General features: G+C 37.7%; 1 protein-coding gene across 3 annotated transcripts in view; it reads left to right on the plus strand.

Moving 5' to 3' along the window:
• Positions 1 to 2,209: 2,209 nt before the first annotated feature.
• Positions 2,210 to 16,955, plus strand: part of LOC139741773 (excitatory amino acid transporter-like) — a 149,758-nt gene continuing 135,012 nt past the window's right edge. For 2 of the 3 annotated variants that reach the window (XM_071652360.1, XM_071652361.1), the window contains exon 1: positions 2,210 to 2,502. The gene's annotated coding sequence lies outside the window, so the exon portion shown is untranslated. The remainder of the gene's footprint in view (positions 2,503 to 16,955) is intronic. The other variant, XM_071652358.1, reaches the window with a different exon arrangement.

Genomic DNA, 16,955 nt, shown 5'->3' on the forward strand with positions numbered 1-16,955 from the left:
GACCCTATACATTCGGGTCTTCATGACAAAATTCCAAGTCATTTTTGACCTGGAACAGTGTGACCCCAAGGAACCCTTTTCCGGGTCAGTTCTGACCCGGATGTTTGTAGAGTGTACATTTAAACACACATGTCGGCTGTTGCTTTCATTTAATATGCCTTATCCGCCTCGGAATAGGCCCTACTTAACACAACAATGCCGGAATTTTGGAGTTTGGTATATTTTGTTCCAAAACGTTCATCGTGTCACGTATATACTGCCGGCAACCAGGGGTATATATCCTGCATGGTGGTTGTGTCGCTGCCCGGAAAGCAGTAGATGACAGGTTCGATTCGCCCTGGTTCCTTTTTCCCGAAATGTTAAAATGTAGATCAGCTGTTGCGATTTTGCAAATTTCATTAGTATATACAGGGAGACAAATTGAAGAAAACTGGTTCCATATCTTAACCCCTCTGCTTAAAGGGATGGCACAGTATTGGTGGAGATGAAAATTGGACTTTTAACTTTTTTGCGAGATACCAAGAAAACACTTATGAAATAGTACACAGCATACCATTTTAAGAGGAATTCAAAGTTTATTTGATGAAAATCGGGTTTGGCTTGGCTGACACATCCAAACACAAAGTAAAACATAACGATCGTAAAAGGGTGGGTCCCACATTTTACTAGGATCGCTCTGTTTTGGATATCTCAGCCATAATTCAAAACCAATTTCTATCAAAATCTAATAAACGTCGAATTCCTCATGGAATTACATGTCCTTTCATCATAGGAGGTTTCTCAATGTCTCAACAAAAAATGTTGAAAACCTGAAGTTAAGTCTCAACCAAAACTATTCAATCCCTTTGATAATTTCTTGCTTTCAATGATATGGCGTTCATTTTATACGCAAATGGTATACGAATGGGAAGAAAGAGATAGAGAAGAAGCAAAGTAGAAGAGGAAAAGACCGTGAAAGAAATGAAGAGTGTATTAGCAACATGAAACAAACAGATTGTGAATTTGTGCGGAAATGAGTAATGTTCCGGCCGCTTTTTTTTTTTCATATCCCAGAAAATATCAAAAGATCTAATGTATAGTCTCTTTTCATCGTGATTGAGTGATATTATTAGCAGCAATTACTCCGCAGTTTATTGCCGGTCACTGTATGATAATATTGTTTTAAATTATAGATGCTATATGTTTATACGCGCCTTACTTTTGCCCCTTTCGTTCTCAATGCAGCAATGAAATTATTTGCTTGACACCGTTCACGAGCTTATGGTTTCACAGTGCGTTTATAGTACTCTCTAAATTCCATGGATTGAAAGTCAATCTGATAGATTGTAGTCAGGGACAAATCCAAAATTGGATTGAAAGTTTCAATCGAATAAGATTGAATTCTAACTCTATTAGATTGAAAACTTCAATCCAACGTTTGAATCGGTCCCTGACTACAATTCATTTCAATCTATTAAAAGTACAGTATCAATTATCAGCTGTGACATTTCTCACAAACAAACAAGTGGTGCAAATGAGCGTGTAAAATCTGTAAAAATGTATATTCATGTCAGGTTGAAGAAAACATTGCAATAGTTTATTCCTCTTCGAAAAGACAAAAGTGGATAAAAGTTTACCGTTCGACGTTTATCCATTTCACTAAATCTAAATGAGGAAAGTTTACCGACGTTAATAATGACAGACCTGTTTTCACTTTGTACAGAAACACACATTGGTCTATCTTTGCCCCCTTACCCCCATTCCCTCCCCTGTCATTTTGCCACTCGAATGGCCCAGGCAAAAAAAAAAAAAAAAAAAAAAAAAAAAAAAACAGCGAAACAAACAAATTGGTTCTTTTATCCACTAAGTAACACAAGAAGTAACAAAAAGACGCGCTATTCAAAACGTGGAAAACGTCATTTATCACGCTCCGCGAAAAACTTGGAGCAAACAATTGCGTATACTTAGGCTATGCTCTGTTTAGTGTAAAGCAGAAGACGCAACGAAATAATCCGGCTTTTTTAAGTTCGCGAATAGAAGAAAGACATGCCAAAAGAGAAATTATCCTCCCTGTTCGACCCCTTTCCTTTTGTCACGCCCCCATCCGCACGGTCTTCATGCGGCAAACGCACTCCTCTGCATTAGCCGTTGTGGTAGCTAACAAGTCAAGCCTGGCTGGTTGCCTCCGCTACGCAGAGTGCAGACTGTTTTCCGTGCGATAGCGATTGGAAAGGTATCGGCATTGGCAGTGACTATCGAACTACGAGCGTTCAGAAAGCGCCTGCTTGAATGGTCGGAAGGATCTTGGAGCGGAGATACTCTCGACTCGGCATCTCTCTCATCACCGATTTTCTCGGGATTAGCCGATCGTCACCTCGACTGCATTAGCTAGCCTGAGAAATCCGGCCTTCTTTGATGTCAAAATCTGACGGTCAAGTTAAGGTGAACAAGAGTGACGCCAAATCATTCAACAAGACCAGGAGCTTCGCTACTTTCCTCGACTTTCGCTCAAGACAAAGTTTGGTGAGTTCTGCATTTTGGACGGATCGAAAGTTTGTAAATCCGTGATGGGGGTCGGGGTAAGATGTTGTGTGGGCGTACCTGAATAGTGAAATGAAATCACTGCCATCAAGGCTTGGCTGGACGCCGACAGTGCCGCTGGGCCCACGGTACTAAAGTAGGGTAACATCACGTAATTGGAACAGGACAGGTGTACGGCCTACGAGGTTGAGAAAGATTAAACTGTTAAACGGACTGTTTTTCTGTTTGGACGCTGAGAGAAGGAGGGAAAAGAAAGAAAAAAGTGGAACAATAGAACAGTGGCACCCCATAGATTTTACTAACGTTAGATTGTGATCATGATTCCTATAATGTTTTTTATTGAACTTCTAACTTCAATCATGTAATGTTAACAGTTATGTTACTTGATAATACTTTAATGGGGAAACTTATCAGTTATGGGTTACTGTCCCTGAGGAGGGTGAAAAATATGGATGAACATTGGGCCAGTGTGTCGGCCTTGTTAAGTCGTTGGAGTCTTCTAATTTCATTACTCAGCCACCTGGCTGCATAGTTGAACATCATTCTTTTCTTTATGGTGTTGTGGTCTGATTGTTTGCTAAATTGCTACTGTACTACTCTAGATGCCTATTAACACCTTGTCCTTAGTTTTAATGAGAGACAGTTACAGCAGTAACTGTAAGTCAACAAATCATTGGGCCCTACTAACTGTTAGATGCCTATTAACATAACACCTTGTCCTTACTATTCTAGTGAGAGACAGTTACAGCAGTAAGTCAACAAATCACTGGGCCCTGACATCCTTTTGGCAAAGTCTAGAAATGGCTAGTATTTATCTTGCATTTGGGGTCATTGACATTTGACTAAATTGTTGTGTGTCACTGTCTTCCCGAACCACAAGGATAGGGCCTAGACCATTGCTTTAATTTTAGTCAAGGAATTGATTTCCTCTTCCCAGCATAATTTGTTACAATTTAGATTTAGAAGTAATATTTATAGACATAGCAGACAGTGTTCTTGTCAGTCATTAATGGTATTTTGCTTGTGAAGTCCTGCAGAAATGTTTCTTTTTAAGGAACAAGACAACAAACAAAGATAAGGTCAATCCAATCAGTCAGATCAGTCTTTTTTGTGTACATACAGCTCCTAACAGGTCTCAGATGCCTTTATTTTCCTTTTGGAATCAGCTTTCCATTCGGAAAGTAGTATAGAGGGGCAAATTTGCCCGTGTCAACCAGCAGTTCTAGATCTGTTTTTACTGATCATATTTCATATTCAGAAATGAGTGTCTAATAATATGCAGGTGACATCACATTAATACTCTTGGGACATATGTAGTACTCCCTTTCATGGTCCATAATGTGTTTAGGATGTCACATCTGCTAACTCATTGAAATTTAGGTGTAGAGGGATGTAGACCATATCTACATGTAAGTGGTTATATGACAATGTATAGTTATGTCCCATTTTGCTTTTTTTTTTTAATACTTTGAACAATCTTTTATTTTGCTATCAATGCTTTCAATCAAAGGGACTTTGTTTTTCTAGGGTATTCACTTCCATAAGAGAAGAATGGAAAATAGTTACTGTCATGAACGACTAACAACACGTATGTTAGCCTTGTCACTCCAATAGAAAATTACGCCCCTGTGCTGTTGGCACTGCTGCCCTTGATACGAAAACACTGTAGGTTGGGCAGGGAAGTCAGGGTAATGGTCATGTGGCACTGCTTCCCTTGATAAAGATAGGTTGGGTGGGAAAGTTGGGTCTATGGTCACACAGATGTGAATTCTGTCGATCTAGAAAGGAACTTTCATTGAGCACTCTCAGTTTCCCCCAGATTTGTAAACCGTGAAGTGAAGGCAAGCTGCACCCTAGGATTCTGTCTTCCCAAATCAGTCATACACTTCTAGTTTGTGTGTTGAAAAATACCAAATATCACTGGATCATATTTTAATTTCCTTTCTTTGTCTTGAGTGGTTCAATTCCTGTTGGCATTTGATGGATATAGATTTCTTGTGACATAAACTTAGGTTTGTTGAAAGGATGATGCTCAATGCTGCTGCTTTTCAAATCTGTGTATGTGTTAGTTTGTTTTTCCAAGAATGGAAGAAAAAAATACAAACAAAATGATCCAATGTCAAAACCAGTTTTGTAAGAATTGGTTATCTTGGGTTTCTTACAAGGCTTATTGCTCTTCCTGTTGACCCCCCATTCACATGAATTTACGCGTCGGCTCTTGTTCTTCTTGTTGTTTTGTGTATGTGTGTGTATTTCTTTTGATATTCATATTTGTATCTATGTGTTTTCATTGTATGAATTGTTTGATGATTTTTATGTCGAATGGAAATAGATTTGAGCTTGAACTTGAACTTTTTGTTACCATAGTTATCTTATGTTTTCATTTCTTAGAAAACAAACACAGCAATAGGCAGAATTTAGTGAACAAAATTATAAACCCAAAATGATTTAAACCCAAGTAATTGATATTTTTCATATCTCAAAAACAATTAATGAACAGTGCAATAGGCTGGATAATTTTCCAAAGCTGACACACACTATATAGTCCTTCTTCGTCTTCTTCTTCGTATACTGTCCAACACCCCTTAGTAGGGGCCAACTGGACAGGGGGTGCGCTGATGTTAAATTGCGCGGAGAGAGAAGTGTGGGGTCTAGTTGCTTTGCTCCTGGATGTATTGTAGGGTTGCTGCTTTAAAAGAGTCCTTGTTTGTGATGTTAGAAACTGTTGATGGGAGTGAGTTCCAGTCTATGATTGTTCTTGGAATAAACGAGTATATGTATTTATAACAGTTTTTGTTCGTGGCGATTGGGATGAAGCTTGTAGTGGATGATTTCCAGAGAACCCTTCGGACCGGACGCAGGGTTTTTCGAACTGGGATGGATAGGCGACCCGCAAGCGCTTCGCGGAATGTGGTAATGCGGCCTACTCTGCGTCGATGTTTCAGCAGCTCCCAGCCCAGCTCACGCTTCATTTTTGTACATGTGTAACACTACTGTGTCTAGAGTAATCACCTCTAACAAAACGCGCTGCTCTGTTCTGCACTGCTTCCAGTCTGTCTACCAGAGTCTGAGTGTGGGGGTCCCAGACTGTAGAACAGTAATCTAATAATGGTGTAACAAAAGCCTTATATGTCGTATCTTTAATTCTATTGTTACAATCATGAAGGTTTAATACTACACTTGTAAATGTTGGTTTAGTGTATTACTTTGTGATAGAGTATGTTGTATTGCATGTCAATATGTTTCGGTTTCACTTAAATGTCAATAATAATGTTTGAGTTTCAGTTCCAGTTCGTGAAATGCCATTGTGTGTACTTGAATGTATTTGATGTACTGTATATTTGTTGTTATTTCCTGTGAACCAAGAATTTCCATTCAGGACAATAAAGTAAATCAATCAGTCAATCTGTCAATCAACATGTGCATGCTTACATCATGGAACTGAGTTTTATTGTATCTTTAATTGCCTGCATCTGCCTCAAATGAACTCCATACAAAGCTTTATAAGCTTTGGCCATTTGTTCTATAGAGATCAAAGTGATCTCATATTCATTAATTCAGTATGTTGATGTATTGTATGTGTATCTGTGCATTCATCCCTGACTGAGAATCAGAAACGTGCGCCCATTTATGGTATGTTCCATGCACATGTTGGACCCTGAAGAAAGTAGAGCTTCATTTAATGTGCTATGTAAATGTTATCCAACTAATTGGGATTTTATTGCACTTTTCGGACTTGAATGAAGGTATGGTGGCTGTCATGGCAGTGTACTGATCAATCAGCAGATTGCCTCGTGGGAAAGACAGTGCTCCGGATGATACTGCAAAGGGAGAGAGTGCGAGTGAGAAAGAGACAAATTAGAGAATGAGAGAGAGGGAGAGATAGATAGAGAAAGAAAAACAAACAAATGGAAAGACCAGGGAGATAAATAAGGAGAATGAAAAAGATACTGAGAGAGAATTGACAGCCAGCGATAAAACTTCTAATAGTGGAGAAATAAATCATATTCAACAATACCTTCTTTCTGTTCTGTTGTAAATATTTTTTTGGTTTTGTTTTGCTCCCATAATGGTAATGATAATCATCGGTGAGAAATGTTTGTCATATTTTTGATGTGTGTCAATATCTGTAAACTCCAAAAAATAGCTTTTAAATTGGCTAACAGAGCAGAGCTATGTCAGATCTAATAACTGCGGGTTAGAGGAAAACTGAATTGCATCATGCAATATATTCAAGTTCACTGCATTTCACTTTTTGTGCTCTCTCTCCGTTCATCACACCATTCTCACACTATGGACGCTCGTCACTCTAGCATGTGTAACTGTGCCTTTTTATTCTCACTCTAGCTTGTGAGATCCAAATGCAATTTCAATCCAATCCTTTTTGAGGTAGCCATGAAGATCTGTTCTGGCAAGCTGCAAATAATGACAATTGGTATATCTGTAATTTATGTATCATCTGACAAATTACATTTCCATTCCTCTCATGCTGGAAGAACATAACCCCCAAGAGAGCTAAACTATAGAAACCTGGTTATTATTGATGTTCCCCCGCTGTTTGGCGATCTTTCCTCCGTTCCATCTAATCTTACTCTCGACCTACCTTGGAGGTTTTTTCATTTAATCTTGTCGATTTTTTTTTTCTCAGATATATTCCAATTTTCCTAGGGCCATTCTAAGCATGCAAAGGATGTGCTTCTTGAATGCCTCCTATGAAAGGGGAGTGGAACATGATATAAGCTTCATCCAAGGGCTGAATAGTACAAGATTTGGTGCATTGCCATGGTAACAGACAGACTGAAGTTGAGGATGAGGGGATCATTGAAAATTACTTTATTGAAGCCTAATTATGAAATTAATACTATTTACTCATACAAGTAGTGGCCAAGTCATATTTTGCCAAAATTTCACAGAATTTAGAAAATGAAGATTTGCATACTGTTTTCCTGCATTGATTAAATTGTTTATTACCACTTTGACCATCAAATGTGTGGAGATAGGGGATCATTAAAACTACTCTTTGAAAGCTTATTTATGAAATTAATACTATTATTCACACAAGCAGGTGCCAAATCAAATTTTGCTGAAATATCCAGGATTCAAAAAGGCAAACTTGCTGTGACTGTTTTTCTTGGATTAGTTTTATTCGTTATCACTTATGACTGTCAAATATTTGCTCATAATAATGAAACATTCCATAATGTAATTGTACAATTTTTTTGTCACATGTCATCTACATGCCTGCACTACACATGTGCATGTATGTAATACTGAATAATTGCTTCTTCTGCACAATGGTGATATCAATTTTAAGCTTTGCCCTGACCATTTGTCCAAACTCCAGTATGTGTGAGCTGGAAAATGAATACCAGTTTACCTATCATGAGTAGATAGTAAATGTGAGACTGTTGTCATCTTATTTGGGGATGACTTGCACAATTCTAACATTTCCAGATCATGTGAATCCAAAATCAGATATTGTAGAATGATATTGTAATGTTGTTATCTATTTGTTGCAACATTTGGTAGGTACATGTACTGAGTACTTGTGAATGCCATAATTGCAGTCACAATGCAAATGGAAAAACATTACGAGTACATTGGCAAGTGCTTCTCGGGCTTGGCAGTAGACCCTACTGTACATGTACTACTACTTGTACACGTATCAATCGCAAATTTAACAACACGCGAAAATGCCACTGATACCGTGATTCACGAAAACATCTGTACGAGAAAATATTGGCGTATACAGTATCCAGAACTTGTCATGTGTATCACTTCTACATCAAAGGGACTCTTGGTAATGCAAAAAAGTACTTTGCATAGATGTACTCTAATGACTTCAGCAGACAATCAGCAAATTGAAATGAAATACTGTCTTGTAAATCAATTGATGTAGTGTAAAGGGTGTTATTTTCATGAGGGTGTAATTCTTGCAAATTTCACTAATCACTTTTGGGCTGCGAATTTAATAGAACATGAAAAGTATCACGGACAGGTACAGTGTCAAATCATGAAAACGACATCTTGCAAAAGTGTGTGTGATATCCCTATTTGCAAAAATACCTGTTCACAAAAATAACAGCTTTTACAGTATATGTTTTCATGGAATTTGCATGCAAGTTCTTTTGTGTGTGTGTGTTGAATGATGAATTGTGTGCTTAAAATGTGTTGGGGATTGGGTTAAAAAGGGGAAAAAGTGTTCATGGGGATTGAGGATTTGGAGAGACCTCCCTATATATAAAAACTTGGCGCCTACATTTGTACAGCAAGTCTGCAAACTTGTGTTAGATTTTAAATCAAGATGCTTAGGTCAGGAAGTGACTCAATGTTTTGTCCACCCTGCTGAAAATCTTGTTGGCACAAGTAAATGATCACAGTAATTAAGTTATCAGACCTGGTTATATTGGTTCCTTTTAGTCAAGGCAGACATGTGGTTTGAAGCACACTTACCACATATTAGGTAAGAGGTCATTTGCCATTTAAACAGCTTCCTGTCAACTGCTGGTAGGGACAAGTTCCAGCTGAGACAGGTGAATTAAAAAAAAAAAATATAAAGAAATCATGTTTTGAAAGTGAAAATATTTACACACGTGCAATCTGTCAGTATGTTTTAATACTCAATTGTCATTTTGTATTACAAGTACTCATCAATTGTTATGTGTGGCATTTGAAAAGTTGAAGCATCTCTGTGTGTTTACGGTATTACAAATTTGAAAGTGATTAGAATATCTAGTACATAACAGTGCATTGTTTTGATAATTAAGTCTAGACAAAAAATGAACATGCACATTCATATCATTTTACCAATGTTAATGGAAAATATTTTGCAGTGACAGGACAGATGTTATTGTCATAAAACCCATGGTGTACATTGTACACGTACAGTTTAGAGCTGGTGCCCTTTTTGACCCCGTTTACAGTGCGGGGCTGGGCCAAGCCACGGCCGAGCCCAGCCTCCATTGCGGGGCCGAGCCCCGCAATTTTGTCCGTTTACACTGCCGGGCTCGGCTGCGCTTTTAATTCAAACCTTTCAATATTCTGTCGTAGTGGCGCTCTGCTTGTAAACAAACGCAATTTGGTATAGTCTGGTTTTCAGACCCTTTTGCCAACTGGATTCCGTGGCGACGAAGTCGCCGTTCTGGCAAAGGCCTTTACCGAAGGAAAAATCCTTTGCAGGACAAAACCACCTTAAATTATACTAGTTTTCAAAGTTGAGGGGGTTAATATCCTGAATAACAAAATAGTACGGGCAGAGGGTTTGGAAGCCAGACTAAAATTGGCCACACATTTGGCCCAGTTTGCATTTACACTAATAAAAGGCCGGGCAGCGGCCAAGACTACCTCCAGAGCGTGGCCAAATGCGTGGCCAATTTTGGCCCTGCACTTGGCCTTTTGCGCGTTTGCACTGAAATGAAGGCGGGCTCGGCCGCGGCTCGGCCGCGGCCTCACCTTGCACTATAAACGGGGTCTTAGTCCATGGGCCAGGCCAGATATTGGTACCACCTGAGGTGGCAAAATCTTTTTGGTGTCATTTTGTTTGTCGGGCATAGATATGCTTGTCAAGCTATGATAGCATTTCCAAATGAGTAGCTTAGTCATGATAAATGTACTTTCAACCAATTTGGTCTTGTTTTTATATCCGTATACTTCTGAATCGAAACTAATTGCTATACATTGAAGAGCCCTGTCTTCTGTATGTCCACAGGTATTCTGTTGTAAATGCGGTGCGCTTGGTCTTTATTCAAGGCAGTGAAGGGAATATCCAAAGGTTATGATGTCCACAGGTGTTCTGTTGTCAACGCGGTGCGCTTAGTCTTTATTCAAGGCAGCGAAGGCAATATCCAAGGGCTATGATATCCACAGGTGTTCTGTTGTAAACGCGGTGCGCTTAGTCTTTATTAAAGACAGTGAGGGAGTATCCAAAGGTTATAATACAGTGTATATATCCCTTTATCTTAAAAAACGAAAATCCTCATGCATTTTGATGTAGTTTGAGATTTTTTCAATTATTCATCATTTTCCGGTGAAAACGCGAATGCTACGCCAATGTCGCTTTATTTCCATCCAACAACGAAAGATAATGCAAATACAATGTACCAGTACACTACAATGAATTACAATAAATGATATTATAAATGAACATAATGACTTAAAAAGATAGATCTGCTTTAAAAAAAAAAGAAAAGGCTTGTGAAGCTGCGCCTAGGCTTGTGAAGCTGCGCCTAGTCTTCACAATATTCACCTTTATGTTTGAAGAAGGGGATGGGATCTTTGTCCCTCGCTCAAACGTGAAGATGAAGCAAAAGTTGCTGCTATTTATAGTGCCGGGGGATACGATCGCACTGCGCGGCAATGGACATTTCTAGTTTGCATACAACATGATTGCTTATACTTGAAGTTACAGTGATGTATTCATATAAGTGTTGCTTTTGTCATGTAAAAGTTACATTAAAGTCACATTGAATGAGAATGAGAGAGAGAAGAGAAAGAAATCAAAAACAATCATCTACGAAGCATAACATTCTATTATATGTGCCCTTTCAGGACATGACATTATAGAGAATCATGATTTGCCCAATATAAAATGAACAATGAACAACAGAGAAGGAATGTATCCCACTAAGATCAGAGGAGCACAGTATACTGCAGGTGCATCCACAAAGAATCAGAAATAAACATGATAGATACAACAATGAATAAAGAATGAGTTGTTTAATAAGGGTTTCTACATAACGTATCACTGGTGCTGTGAGATCATCATTTTCTTTTACTGCTTTTTAAATGAATAAATAGACTTGGTGTTACGTCAAGTGGAAGTTCATTCGAAATATCTGGGCCAGCATGTCGTATGGATTTGTGTGCTAAGATTTATATTTATATGTGAATGCTGCTATTAGGGTCGGATTATGTCACTTAAAGTACATTGATATTATGTTAATCTTGAAAAGCCAAAAAGTGAGGGGCTCCCTAGGGAGGTGAGACGAACATCTCCATTTTTATACTATACATCCGTTGCTGAGGTTCTTATCCGATGATCTCCAAATTTCAAACAAAATATGATTTATTTGTGTTGACTCATTCTGGTTATCACTGCAACCAGCATACAAAATCAAGTTGTGAATAATTTTTAGTGCTTTCCCAAAGATATATGATTGGGAAAAGTCTCTAGCATGGCTTGATATAATTTCTTCACATAAAGTATGAAATGTGATTAGATAAGGTTTTTTTTTTTTCTGTGCATTTTGTTTTTACATTTTCCGAGGTAACATTTGCCCTAAATAATACTATTTCATAGCAGCATCTCCATAACAATTGTGATAGTGCCTGATAATCTGCTTCAAAGCAATACATATGTACAGTCAAAACCACAACAAAGGTTATTTTAAGGAAATATTCATTAATTATTAAAACGGTTATAGCGCCCTCTTTAATTTTGTCTTTATTTCTTGTATGGTAAACACCACTTTCTTGCAAGATTTGGCCCTTTAAATGCACTAAATTTATCAAAACAAGGCTGAAATATGTTCTTTTGTCTTTATAGATTTGAAATAACAGCACAATTTGATTCCACCTCGCATGCCCAATTCATGATTTAGAACAAAGTAGTTGAATATTATTTTGAATTTTTTTTTCTTTGTTTGTAGTGTTTTTGACTGAGTGCACCCCAATCCGGCGTTTTGGTGTGAATTTTGATGGTGTCATTTTTTAGAGCATCATATGCCGATATATGCCAAATTTCAGAGGAATTGGTTTAAAAATCTTGACATTATCAAAGATCACACTCTGCCTGTATTTGGTCACAGAGCATCAAAAACTATTTGGTATTGGTCGGGTTAATGGCTGAAATCTATGACTAAGCTACTACTCTGGAAATGCTATCATAGCAAAATATAATCATTAGATATATGCCATTTCAAAATGCACAACTAGAACTTGCCACCTCAGGTGGTACCAATAACCCATTTTTCGGCTCTTGGCCCATGGACTATTTACCAAGAATGTCTTGGTAGTAACTTCATGTTTTTATCAGGCAAGTGTTAATGAGGTATGTGTCTTTGATTGAAGAAACTCTTTTGCAAAAACAAGCAAGCAACCAAACAAACACAAACAAATGGAAGGGAAAAAACTACAGCAAACTCATTTTAGAAGTGACATGTAAGATTTGTGCCTGGATTTGCTTCTTGATATTAAAAGTGTGGTTACACTGGACAAACTCACCCATCGTTTCCTGCAAGATTTGTCATTGTGTGTCATCGGTAGTAATCAAGGACATCCAGTATGTGTAACAAGTGATATGGCAAAAACCCAACAGTTGAATAGTTTTAAGGCTCGTCTTTCATCCATTTGTCTGTACATGTAATGAAATAAACTGTATTTGTACACCTTTCTCATTCTAAGCACTAATTCATATATCAAAAACTCACTTTATCCTATACTAAAATGATATGCAATACTATAACCTGCTCTAAAAGGAAACCTTCAGAGTACATGTTATACACTGTATGTGTATTTATGAGCAGTTCTTGTAGGGTTTTTATGCCACCGCCACAAAGTGTCCCCATAGGCATTATGTTTTGGGGTAGTCGGTCCATCTGTCCGTCCTTCTGTCCATCCTTCCTTCCTTCCTTCCTTCCATGCGTAATCAATTTTGTGGACAGCGTAATTCAAAAAACTTTTGAGGTATCCAAATGAAACTAATATAATATATGTGTTAGTAGATGGAGTAGTGCCTATCAACTCTTGGATGCACATGCTTAAGGTCAAAGGTCAAAGGTCAAAGGTCAAAGTCAAATTATCAACATTTCACTATTTCCCCCATATCCATGCAATGCCCGAAGGTATTTTCTTGAAACTTACTATCATTTCCAGATAAAGATTCTCAGGGAAAGTTTTGGGCCATGGGGTGAAAGGTCAAAGGTTGAGGAAAATTAACATTTCACTTTTTTTCTCCATACAGTATCTTGGAATGGCTCAAGGTATTAATGAAATTAGTACATGCATATACTGCCTGACAATGACTCTCGGGAATTTGGGGGCCATTGGGTCAAAAGTCAAGGGTCAAAGGTCAGGTTAGAATGTTACAATTCTACTATGTAATGCTGAAATTACACTTTTTCTCCATACCTTAGAGGTTACTCAATGCATAAACTTAAAAGCAGATAAGGATTGTATGCATTACTACTTGTACACAATGATTCTGTAGGGAACATTTTTTGCCATGGGATCACAGGTCAAGGGAAAATGTTTAAATGTCACAATTTTCATCATATTTTGAAAAAAAAAACACTCAAAGTATTTTTATGAAAATGGATGTTGCAAGTTTACCATTTGAAAATTGTGGGCCATGTGGTCAAAGGGCAAGGATCAAAGGTCAAGTGAAAATGCTCAAATCCCTGAATTTAGCCATCCATACTAATGAAATAGATCAAGGAAAGTAAACACTCAACACATTTGTGACAAGCATGTTATTTTAATTTTTTGCCAGATATGTGACACTTTTGTCTCATATTGTCAAGGCATACTGTAGATGTATTGGGACAACCATGCATTATGGCGGAGGCACATCAGTGGCCATAGTGACATTTCCAGTTTAGATTTTATATATAAAAGCCTTATCACTGGAAAGGGAAATTACTACACTTCATGACATCATTAAGAATGACAGTATAGACAAAAAGTAAATATGAAGAGAATTCAACATATTTTCACTTTCTAGCATAATGAAAGGGCACTTGACTTATCTTTCTGAAAGCAAGGGGAATTATATTATATTTGCCAGTAATAAGTCCATGGAATGTGTGCTTTTCATGAAAAATGAAATTTGGTGAAATTCCCCTTAAATATTTTCATTTAAATAGTTGTCCATTACAACATCATAAGGTGTAGTAGTCTCCTTACCAAGCCCCCCCCCCCCAAAAAAAAAAGAATGTAACTTTTGAACGGATTGCCAGATTTTCCTCAAACTTTCACTGATGTGTGCTATTGATATTGCTGCTTTCACTCAATCCACATTGATATTTAGGCTTTGGTTTCCTTTGAACACCTGTGGCATTTTGTATCAAATACATTCTAGTTAGTGTGTCAGAATACTTTGAGTCCTTCTTTGACTCTTGAAATAAGACTGATCCGATTCCAATCCTGTACACTTTGGTCCCACCATCAGTTGGACAGAGCATGCATGAGAAGATTGATTCAGAAAATGTGCCACCGGATCAATTCTCCAGCTTGAAGGAGGCATGACATCATGGTACATAAAACATTTTTCTAGAGATGCTGTGAAACGGTTCGCAAGTAGATATTGTAGACAGTACTTTCCTCTGCTTGAAGCTGCTCTGACGTAACCACTATTGCCACAGCAACAAGATCACCTCAGAGTCCTTTTCATGCTGTCAAGCAACATTACTGATGGATGACCACATTTGAGAATAGTCTGAAAGTCAGGAAAGTAGTGTATGGAATAGCCTTATGGCTTCCTTTGAACAGCATCAACCCTGCTTGTAGTCCGAGACTGGAGAACTGTGTCTTGGCCCCCCCCCCTTTTTTTTTTATGCCTCCGCCACGAAGTGGTGCCGGAGGCATTATGTTTTCGGGTTGTCCGTCCGTCCGTCCGTCCTTCCGTCCGTCCGTCCGTCCGTCCTTCCGTCCGTCCGTCCGTCCGTCCGTCCTTCCGTCCGTCCGTCCGTCTTTCCGTCCGTCCGTAATGAATTTTGTGGACAAGGTAACTATCAAAAGCTGTTGAGGTATCCTAATGAAACTTGGCATGTATGTGTATTAGGGGGTGAAGTTGTGCCTATCAACTTTTGGGTGCACGTGCTCAAGGTCAAAGGTCAAAAGGTCAAGGTCAAATACATAAAATTTCACTATTTCCACCATATCTATGCAATGCCTGAAGATATTTTCTTTTAACTTAGTGTATGCATGTATTACCCAATTAAGATTCTCTGGTGAAAGTTTGGGTCATGAGGTCAAAGGTCAAAGGTCAAAAGGTCGAGTAAAAGTATTAAAACTTCTTTTTTTTCTCTGTAAATTGGAAAATTGTTCAAGGTATCTTCATGGAACATAGTATATATACATGTACTGACTGGCAGTGATTATCTAGAGAATGTAGGGTTCATGGGTCAAAGGTCAGAGGTCAAAGGTCAAGTGCAACACTTCAAAATTTTACTATTTCCCTCATGTTCATGCAATGCCAGCAGGATTAGTATTTTTTTTTTTACACTTGGTGTATGCATGTGTAACCTAATAGAAATCTCTGGAGAGTTTTTTTTTTTCTTTTTCTTTTTTATTGCCTCAAAGGTCAAAAGGTCAAAGATCAAGTGAAAGTGCTGAACTAACTTTTTCCTCCATATCTCAGAAGTGGCTCAATTTATCGGGAAACTTACTGCATATCTATGCATGTTCTACCTGAAAGTCATTATCTTATGAATTTTAGGGTCAAAGGCCAGATGAACATGGTAACAATTTACTATTCAGTACAGAAATTGCACCTTTTCTCCATACCGGTACCATGAAAATTACTCAATGCATAAATGTATGAATGGGTCAAAGTCAAGTTAAAGTCCTTAAATCCCCAAATACATGCTCTCCTATTCATCCAATTAAACCAAGGTCAAGGAAGGTGAACATTCAACACATTTGTGACAAACTTGTCATTTCAATATTTTGCCAGTTTTGTGAAAATGTAATCACACATTGTCCACATGTACTATCTAGACCTATTAGGAGAATCATGCATTATGGCGGAGGCATAACAGTCGCCATAGCGACATTTCTAGTTTCTTTTTGTAGGTGGGGCTTAACTGGATGCAGAAAAAAAATAGAAAAACTTTTAAAATACATGATGCATGTTTTCATAAAGTATTGTTAGTACTTTGGTTATGTACAGACCAAAAGACTTTACCAGATGTCAACTTACATTTGAATTGCAGCAACTTTTTAAATAAGTGTTGGGAAGCCAGACAAAAACATTTGTGTAAGTTTTTCTTTTATTTTGGAAATATCATATAAGAAAATATCTTTAAAGAATAGAGTACAGAGGTACATTTGCAGTAGCTGTTGCAGAATATCTATACAATAAACCAATATTTTTCTTTTTGCAAGTATTAAAACATACATTTTAATGTATGAAAATTATCAGTCCCCCTCAAATACCTTGCCTCAGATAACTCAGTAAGGTTTATAATGATGATTATCTATATGGCCGATCTTACACTTCTTGTATAACATACATGTAAGTATATGTATACAAAATTGATAAATTCATGACATAGATGTGAATTGATATCAAGACTGTCTGCTTCTTTATCAAAAACGTAGACAGGTATAATAGTTTGAGAGTAGATATATTTTGATCACTAATGAAGTGTACACATTGATCTATATGGAACAAAGGATATGAATTTGAGACATGCTCCATAGGACATATACAGAGC

Source organism: Diadema antillarum, unplaced genomic scaffold (assembly GCF_040938485.1).
Source record: "Diadema antillarum isolate AM-2024a unplaced genomic scaffold, OU_Dant_1.0 seq00000953_RagTag, whole genome shotgun sequence".
Classification (NCBI taxonomy): Eukaryota; Metazoa; Echinodermata; class Echinoidea; order Diadematoida; family Diadematidae; genus Diadema; species Diadema antillarum.